The following is a 10623-nucleotide window of genomic DNA, read 5'->3' as shown; positions in this document are numbered from 1 at the left end:
ATATATATATATATATATATATATTCTTTTATTATATAAGAGAGAGTTCGCGCTGAAGCAGGCACGTCTCCGTTGACATGCTTGCTTCAACGTGTTTCAAAAAAAAATTAAAAATTATTTCTTTTGTTCTACTTTAATTTAATTAATGTATAATTTTTCTCTTATTATGGAATCTGTTTTAGCTATGACTTTAATTTAAATTCAAGACTTCACGTTGAAGCAGGCACGTCGTGTTTGGGAAAAAAAAGTAAAAAAAAAATACTTCTTTATATATATATATTTTCTTATTATATAAGAGAGAGTTCGCGCTGAAGCAGGCACGTCTCCGTTGACATGCCTGCTTCAACGTGTTTCAAAAAAAAAATTAAAAATTATTTCTTTTGTTCTACTTTAATTTAATTAATGTATAATTTTTCTCTTATTATGGAATCCGTTTTAGCTTGACTTTTAATTTAAATCCAAGACTTCACGTTGAAGCAGGCACGTCGTGTTTGGGGAAAAAAAGAGTAAAAAAAATTATTTCTTTTGTTCTACTTTAATTTAATTAGTGTATCATTTTTTCAAAATTATGGAATCCGCTCTAGCTATGACTTAAGTTTTAAATTCATATTCTTTAGTTATTGTTTTATTATTTTGAATGTCGGTAATATTTGTTTATATCTTGTCACTACTTTGAGTAAAAATTCAACAATCAATGACAAAATATACTTTAATTATGGACATCTTAATGGACCCCTTCACATTAAATTTGCGCAAACAAAAAGTAATTAACAACTTAAATATCTCAAAATCATATTAAAATTTAATCAATTTTCTAAATTCTACCTATCACATAGTTAAATTAAAATAAAAAAAAATACTAAGATATAATGGACCCTTGTTAGCACGGGCGGAAGACTTAGAATTCACTAGTTTAGTTGAAGATAATAGAGATTAACTACTCCCACTAACAGTGGACAACAAAATTACACTGTTAGTCTACTGTATAATTTGAAGAATATGATCATCTCACCCAAAAGTAAAGGTGCTAGGGAGAACATATATTTATTTATTTAATTATATTATTTCTCGACGTGTTCTCTCACATTCGAGCCTGATTTTTTTCATGGACCGAGCACATGAAAATATTTTGTTTAATGGGTGATGTTGAGACTCAAATTCAGAACCTTTCTGTCTACTTTGATACCACACTTTGAAGTTTATGATCATCTCATCTAAAAATTAAGTTATCAAAGAAAATGTATTTTTATTTATTTTATTATATTATATCTTAACTTGACATGTTGGATATTTTTAGATAGATAACAACATATCAAAAGGATATTTCTTGGCAATTTAACATACGAAAAATGAATTTTTTGCCTATTATATTAGATGAAAATGAATGTTTTGGCAATAGTTCATAAAGGTCAAAAATAAGTTTGGTAGCTTGCTAGCTACTTGTTGGTTTGTGGACCAATTAATAGAAAATAATATGTGCTGAGGCTATAATATGAAAATGAACTTTTGACATTTCCTAAATTAAATAAAATCCGAATTTTTTGACATTCTAAATGGTGGTGTTTGTGTCCTCCACAAATCTTATCTTTCACATTTCAAATAGTTTGCTTGGGAAATTCCGGAGATATAATAATGGGATTATAGTATAAGAAAATAGTATATCTCATGTGAATTGTCAGTGAAATAAAAAAATTGAAAAATATTTGTCTTCGTACCAAACACACCATACTTAGACCTATACTATATGTAACATTTTGTTTTGGACATAATACATAAATATACCTTTAACTTGGCTTCAATTGGTATTTATGCCCCCAAACTTTGTGTGTGCACAAGTAGACACTTAAACTTATATAAATTGAACTAGTAGATACACACATTCTAGGTGACATAATACACATAGGACACAAAATTGTCATGTAGGACGCAAAAGTAGGATGAATGTGTCTATTTGTTCAATTTTATACAGGTTTAAATGTCTATTTATGCATACTCAAAATTGTAGGGCATAGCTGTCAGGTGAAGCCAAGTTAAAATGTATATTTGTGTCTCTTCCTTGTCTTGACTAGCCTTGTTCTCACCAATATTTTTGGATCTTGTCTTCCCTTCTACAACCCACTATAGGTTGGTTGAAAAGGTCCAAGAAAAAGGTGATTAGGTATAACATGGCTCTATGGCTTATTAGATAGAAAGATATAGAAATCGAGGATAAGGATAGAAGGGTTAGTTGGTAGTGTTATTATTACTCTCCCACTATTTTATTCTTCGACTTTAGTGTTACCTGTTGTTTCATTTGCTTCATTTATCGTATTATTTGTCGTTGCTACTTGTTCTCTTATTAATTATTTTCAGCATGATTTCTTCGCTACTGTAGTTGTTTCTATGAGCATTTGCAAAAGAAAAAAGGAACTAGAACATATGATTGATATAACATCATTTTTATTACATATGAAACATTATTATAAAATTCTTGTCTTTTACGCACACACAAAATCAAATGGAAATACTATAAGGTACACCTTTTCCAGTAACTCCAGGTCCAGAATATGGTTCCAATAATTCATAAGGCAAAACTCCAGCTCCATTTCTATTCATCAAGTTACAATCAACATTTCTAGCGTCAATTATACCTTCAAGCTCCACCAATTTCCCCGAAAACACCTCGAACGCCGCATTAATTACGGGGTCCTCTGCCCAATAAGGCTCAATTTTTTCACCAATATATTCTTCATCTGGTGAATGGTTTGATAAGACATCCAAAATTGCCATTACTTTTGTTGCTTGAATTTGTGAAGGGAAGCATTTTAGTAGTGCCTCCTCAGGTTTATTCAAGAACCACTCCCATTCTTCATTTGTTGGATCCTCAGTTGGCATTTTTGATCTAGCAATTGTTGGCCTATTTGGAAAGTAGCCTACATATGCAATAGAATAGTTAATATTTCAAGAATTTAAGAGGACATGTATGTATGATGAGAGCCGAGCGCGCGGCTATCGAAAACAATCTATCTACCTAGTTTAATTTGTAGGTTTAGGACATATATGCTAGCATCTTTTAACTAGTGGTGTAGTCCCACAAAGTAGGTCTATGAAGGATAGAGTGTATGCAGATCTCAAAAGTTGAAGAACATTTGTTTTGCGATAAGACCCTCAGCTTAAGGAAAAACAGTTCAAACCAATACAATATTGAGGACATATATGTAGATATGTAGTATAAATAATATAAGTAGAAAAAGGAGTTTTCATTTTAATTTGAAGATATTAAGGTAGAGTGGATGGTCCGGTGTATATGACTTAACTTCATATAAACTAAAGATCAGTTTGATGCCCGGAGCATCCTACATTCACATAGGGTCCAAAAAAGGGTTGTACCCTAAAGGGCTAAACAACTTATCCTGACACAAACATTAGTGACTGATTTCCCAGCACAAACACGTGACCTATAGGTTGAGCAAAGATAACTTTACCGTTACTCCTAATATCACCTTTATTTAACTTATATACACCGACAGTACGAATAAACTAAAAATTTGAAGTAAAGCAAAAAAGGTAAGGTGTGTGCACCTGCATAGCTGTATTGGCCAAAGTTAACAGCTGCATGGTGGCCAGAAGTTACCCAAATTATTGTTGTGACAGTACCAATTAAGTCATTTAGGGTTTTTAACTCTGGCCACCATGGCTCATTTTTCTTGTCACCATGTCAAACATTTTTAATCTCTGACCACCACCAAGCTTGGAGTTCTTCATCAGATTCAATGAGATTTGTTTGTGGATAATAATGGTTTACATAATTTGTTACCCATTGTTTAAGTATGTCCCAAAGTACTAAACCATCATTAGCAAAAGGGTAATCTTCTATTGTTAGTCTCAATCCATGTGGTGCATTTGGATCTTCCTCTGCCAATCCCCTGTATATTTTGCACAAAATAACTTGTTAGTGGAAGCAGGGTGTAGAAAGTTATACTATAAATATAGTAGATTCTTAATCTCCCTTGTTGTATTGTACCAATGTACGATACAACATGTCTACATTCCGATTTTTGATAATTAAGACTCATTTTTTATGGATTCATTTGTAAATAACCATATAATTGATATAATTGATCTGATTGTATAAATATTATTTACCCCATTGGTACTACATCAATCTATACTCAAAAATAAAACTTAACAAAGGATTATTTTCTGTAAAATTTTAAAATATAGATTTCTTTTTATAAAATATAGATTTACAAATCAAATATTTTTTTCTTTTTAAAATCACAGTCCTAAAAGGAAGTGACGTATTTTATGTGGGGTTAACTTAATATTTCATTTTTTTTTATTTATTTATTAAAATCCTCAATGGCATGAACCTTCCATAAGATATTTTGGTGACCAGCCTATTTTTCAATGGACTTGTTTTATTTTTATTTTTTAAAAAAAAAAAAACAGTATTATAACATCATAAATTTTGAATTTTGTATATTGTGACGTCATAATTAACAAATTTTTAATAAGTTATTAATGATATTGAACAATATTGTTTTTCCTCGACCATTTCAAACTCAGAATTTTTTCTAGAATAAAAAAAACAGTATTATAGAATATTCACGTATTTTGAATGATTGTATAGGTTCCGGCTTGAGGCCATGAATACTAGCTAAGAGAGACGTGCCTGCTTCAACGTGTTTCGGAAAAAAAAATTAAAAAAATAATTCCTTTTGTTCTAAATAATTACTGTATAATTTTTCTCTTTTATGGAATCCGTTTAAGCTATGACTTTTAGTTTTAAATTCAAGACTTCACGCTGAAACAGGTACGTCATGTTTCGAAAAAAAATTAAAAAATTTATCTCTTTTGTTCTACTTTAATTTAATTAGTGTGTAATTTTTTGAAATTATGGAATCCATTTTAGCTATGACTTTTAATTTTAAATTCATATTCTTTAGTTATTGCTTTATTATTTTGAATGTTGGTAATATTTGTTTATATCTTGTAACTACTTTGAGTAAAAATTCAATGATCAATGATAAAATATACTTTAATTATGGACATCTTAATGGACCTCTTCACATTAAATTTGCACAAACAAAAAGTAATTAACAACTTAAATATCTCAAAATCATATTAAAATTTAATCAATTTTCTAAATTCTACCTATCAGATAATTAAATTAAAATAAAAAAATACTAAAATAATGGGCCCGTGCTAGCAGGGGCGGAAGACTTAGACTTCACCTATTTTAGTCGAAGATAATAAAGATTAACTACTCCCACGGACAGTTGATAACAAAATTACACTGTCAGTCTACTATATAATTTGAAGAATGCGATCATCTCACCCAAAAGTAAAGGTGCTAGGGAGAACACACAATTATTTATTTAATTATATTATTTCTCAACGTGTTCTCTCACATTCGAGCCTAATTTTTTTCATGGACCGAGCACATAAAGATATTTTTTTGAATGGGTGACGTTGAGACTTAAATTCAAAACCTTTGTGTCTACTTTGATACCACACTTTTAGATAGATTTTTAGAAATTAAGTTAACAAAGAAAATATATTTTTAGATAGATAGAAACATATCAAAATGATATTTCTTTGCAATTTAACATAGGAAAAATGATTTTTTTGCATATCATACTATATGAAAATGAATGTTTTGGCCAAGTTCTTAAAGGTCAAGAATAAGTTTGGTAGCTTGCTACTTGTTGGTATGGGGACCAATTAATAGAAAATAATATGTGGTGAGGCTATATATAATATGAAAATGAAGTTTTGACATTTCCTAAATTAAATAAAATCAGAATTTTTTGACTTATTTTTTGACATTTCTAAATGGTGGTGTTTGTGTCCACAAATCTTATCTTTGACATTTCAAATAGTTTGCTTGGGAAATTCCGGAGACATAATAATGGGATTATAGTATAAGAAAATAGTATATCTCACGTGAATTATCAATGAAATAAAAAAATTGAAAAATATTTGTCTTCGTATCAAACACACCCTACTTAGACCTATACTATATGTAACATTTTGTTTGGACATAATACATAAATATACCTTTAACTTGGCTTCAATTGGTACTTATGCCCTCCAATTTTGTGTGTGCACAAGTAGACACTTAAACTTATATAAATTGAACTAGTAGATACACCCATTCTAGGTGGCGTAATACACATACGACACAAAATTGTCATGTAGGACGCAAAAGTAGGATGAATGTGTCTATTTGTTCAATTGTATACAGGTTTAAATATCTATTTGTGCATACTCAAAGTTGTAGGACATAACTGTCAGGTGAAGCCAAGTTAAAATGTATATTTGTGTCTCTTCCTTGTCTTGACTAGCCTTGTTCTCACCAATATTTTTGGATCTTGTCTTCCCTTCTACAACCTACTATAGGTTGGTTGAAAAGGTCTAAGAAAAAGGTGATTAGGTATAACATGGCTTTGTGGCTTACTAAAGACATGATCCTACGTAGAAAGATATAGAAGTCGAGGATAAGGGTAGAAGGGTTAGTTGGTAGTGTTATTATTACTCTCCCACTAATTTATTCTTCGACATTAGTAATACCTGTTGTTTCATTTGCTTCATTTATCGTATTATTTGTCGTTGCTGCTTGTTCTCTTATTAATTTTTTTCAGCATGGTTTCTTCGCTACTGTGGTTGTTTTACATGCTTGTTTTTTAGTATGTTTTACTTGAGCCGACGGTCTTTCGAAAACAACTTCTCGAGATAAAACTGCGTACGCACCTCTCAAGAAAAAAGGAACTAGCACATGTGATGGATATAGCATCATTTTTATTACATATGAAACATTATTATAAAATTCATGTCTTTTACACACACACACACACAAAATCAAATGGAAATGCTATAAGGTACACCTTTTCCAGTAACTCCAGGTCCAGAATATGGTTTCAATAATTCACAAGGCATAACTCCAGCTCCATTTCTATTCATCAAGTAACAATCAGCATTTCTAGCATCAATAATCCCTTCAAGCTCCTTCCATTTCCCCGAAAACACCTCGAACGACCGCGTTAATTATGGGGTCCTCAGCCCAATAAGGCTCAATTTTTTCACCAATATGTTCTTCATCTGGTGAATGGTTTGATAAGACATCCAAAATTGCCATTACTTTTGTTGCTTGAATTTGTTCAGGGAAGCATCTTAGTAGTGCCTCCTCAGGTTTATTCATGAACCACTCCCATTCTTCAGCTGTTGGATCCTCAGTTGGCATTTTTGATCTAGCAATTGTTGGCCTATTTGGAATAGAATAGTTAATTAATATTTCAAGAATTTAGGAGGACATGTATGTATGATGAGAGTCGAGAGCGCGGCTATCGAAAACAATCTATCTACTTAGTTTAATTGAAAGGTTTAGGACATATATGCTAGCATCTTTTAACTAGTATAGTAGTCCCACAAAGTAGGATCTATGAAGGATAGAGTGTGTGCAGATCTCAGAAATTGAAGAACGCATGTTTTGCGATAAGACTCTCAGCTCAAGGAAAAACAGTTCAAACCAATACAATATTGAGGACATATATGTAGATATGTAGTGTAAATAATATAAGTAGAAAAATGAGTTTTCATTTTGAAGATATTAAGGTAGAGTGGATGGCCTGGTGTATATGACTTAACTTCATATACACTAAAGATTAGTTCGATGCCCGAAGCATCCTACATTCACATAGGGTTCAAAAGAGGGTTGTACCCTAAAGGGCTAAAGAACTTATCCTGACACAAACATTAGTGACTGATTTCCCAGCACAAACACGTGACCTATAGGTTGAGCAAAGATAACTTTACCGTTACTCCTAATATGACCTTTATTTAACTTATATACACCGATGGTACAAATAAACTAAAAATTTGAAGTAAAGCAAAAAAGGTAAGGTGTGTGCACCTGCATAGCTGTATTGGCCAAAGTTAACAGCTGCATGGTTGCCAGAAGTTACACAAATTATTGTTGTGACAATACCAATTAAGTCATTCAGGGTTTTAAACTCTGGCCACCATGGCTCATTTTTCTTGTCACCATGTCAAACATTTTTAATCGCTGACCACCAAGCTTGGAGTTTTATCAGATTCAATGAGATTTGTTTGTGGATAATAATGGTTTACATAATTTGTTACCCATTGTTTAAGTATGTCCCAAAGTACTAATTACTAAACCATCATTAGCAAAAGGGTAATCTTCTATTGTTAGTTTCAATCCATGTGGTGCATTTGGATCTTCCTCTGCCAATCCCCTGTTTATTTTGCACAAAATAATTTGTTAGTTGAAGCAGGGGGGTCAAAAAGTTATACCGTATATATATAGTAGATTCTTAATCTCCCTTGTTGTATCGTACCAATGTACGATACAACATGTCTACATCCCGGCTTTTGATAATCAAGACTCATTTTCTAAAGATTCATTTGTAAATTCCGTATAATTGATCTGATCGTATAAATATATACCCTATTAGTACAACTACATCAATCTATACTCAAAAAATAAAACTTAACAAAGGATTAGTGTCCATCAAAGTTAGTGATAGGATGGTAAATACCGCCAGATTGGTAATCAGAGGTCTCAATTTCGACCATTGTGAATGGAGGTGACGTTGATTGGGAACATTTAACTACCAAAATGGGATATCCTGATACAAATTCGAATTAATCTTTTCCCAAAGCATACCCCAAACATCAGGTGGAAACAAAAAAAGAAGAAGATTAGTGATCAATAAAAGTTGTGGTAGAGTTGTTAGCACCCTTCCATCTTTAACCTCATGTCTCGAATTCTACCCTAGTTGTGAATCGAGTCGATTCAATTGAGAGCGCTTTACCCCTAAAGTAGGGTCCCAAAACAGATACCAAACACCGAATCAAATTAGAATAATAGAAGATTAGTGAGTTCTTACCTACTAATAAGGTTTTGTGGGAGTGCCTCATGATCAAATCTCCATTCAGCACCATAGGCAATAGAACTCAACTCAATTGCATACTTGCCTAGGAAAAATGAACTCTCAATAATACCATTAGCATTAATAAGTGCTTCTCTAGCTAAGGCATTTATCTCCATTGTGTATCTAAAATGAGGTTGCAACAATCTATATATTGGATGCTTTGCACCTAGTTGCCTATTTGTTGCAATAATATATGGCTCTGTACAACAATGAGTTCTTAGCCTGAAAAATTTTGGTACAAAAAAAAAAACTAGCCATAAAATTTTCAAAATCAAAATTACTAAGATATCGAGAAATGTAAGGAGTCGGTTAGCAAAGAGTTTAAGTTATATGCATCGTGCATCAGTTTAAGGAATTTATACACCATCAAGTCACATCTCCTTGTTCCTTGTTGTAACAGGTAACCTGTCTTATTTTCAAGAAAACTTATCGGTAGATGACTTGATAGTATAAAAAAAAAGTCTTTACACTACATCGTGATAGAGTACTATAATGTAAGGAGTCAGTTAGCAAAGAGTTCAAGTTATATGCATTGTCATCATCAAGTGATCACTTCTACTTAATATAACAAATAACTTGTCTTATCTTCAAGATTATAATAAATTCGATGTCTTAAGAAGACTTATTTGTAAATATCTTTTAGGTGATGTGATAGCTCAATTGCCAAAGGTCTCAATGTGCCATCAGGTGTCAAGAAGAACAAAGTTCTTGATCCATAAAGTATTGTCCCTTTGAGTTAATTCACTTTGTTCACATATGGCAATAGCAAATCATGATAATCTAAGATGAACAACTTCTTTTGTTGAATTGCCTACGCGGTTATGTGTAGCTCAAGAATTAAAATGATTAAAAAAAAAAAAAGAATACTTTACCCTAAGGGACAATCTTGAATTTTTTACCCTCTCTTAACATTTTTTTTTAAAAAAATGACATTTGTTGCCCATTGGGAATAAGTTCTAGTACTACTGTTTAAATCATGTATCCCTTTTAGTTCAACAAACTAAATTTCCGTCTTTAATAATAGTTGAATGAATCTTTTCTTTTAAAGACAAATTTAGCCCATTGAGCTATTGGGGGACATGATAATTTAAAGAATGGCCTCAAGAAAGGCCATTCGTGCAAAAAAAAAAAAAAGAAGATTAAACTAACGTTCTGACCATGACCAGATATCGTCTGTCCACAAACAAATAAAAAAATATAATTTTTTTCACAAATGAAAAATAAATAAAAATGATATGTTTATATATACCTCTTTAACAGTCATAATCCTCCAATTTCTAGTTCAATTAGCTCTTTTATGATTGCTGATTCAGGAGGTCCATACACCTTAGGGTCTAGCTTGCTCTTCAATGGCCATTCCTGGATTTACGACGGATAAAATTATGTTAGGTATGAAGCAATTTACTAATGAATTAACCATGAATTAGTTCATAATTAGTTCTATTAGTATATATTTTAGCTCAAATAATATTTCAATCAATAATTAACGAGCTAGCAATACATGAGAACTTTCATACAATTCCTTTTGAAACATAACTTTACTAAATCAATAGAGCTCATATGATACTAAGAATGAACAACACTTGTGAATAATGTTGAAAGTAAAGAAGCAAATAAACATTGTTCAACTGAAATGGGACTGTAAGATAAAATGCTCCAGCTTTAAAGTTGTTTTGTATTTGTT

At 31.5% G+C, this 10623-nt stretch overlaps 1 pseudogene; it reads right to left on the bottom strand.

The window, feature by feature from the left end:
• Window positions 1-2493: 2493 nt before the first annotated feature.
• Window positions 2494-10099, bottom strand: LOC125835785 (linoleate 13S-lipoxygenase 2-1, chloroplastic-like; annotated as a pseudogene).
• Window positions 10100-10623: the final 524 nt, after the last annotated feature.

The sequence above is a fragment of the Solanum verrucosum genome, unplaced genomic scaffold (genome assembly GCF_900185275.1).
Source record: "Solanum verrucosum unplaced genomic scaffold, falcon-dt-bn FXZP01000284.1, whole genome shotgun sequence".
Taxonomy (NCBI): domain Eukaryota; kingdom Viridiplantae; phylum Streptophyta; class Magnoliopsida; order Solanales; family Solanaceae; genus Solanum; species Solanum verrucosum.
Note: the sequence above shows the minus strand (reverse complement) of the source record. Positions and strands in the feature narration are given on the sequence as shown.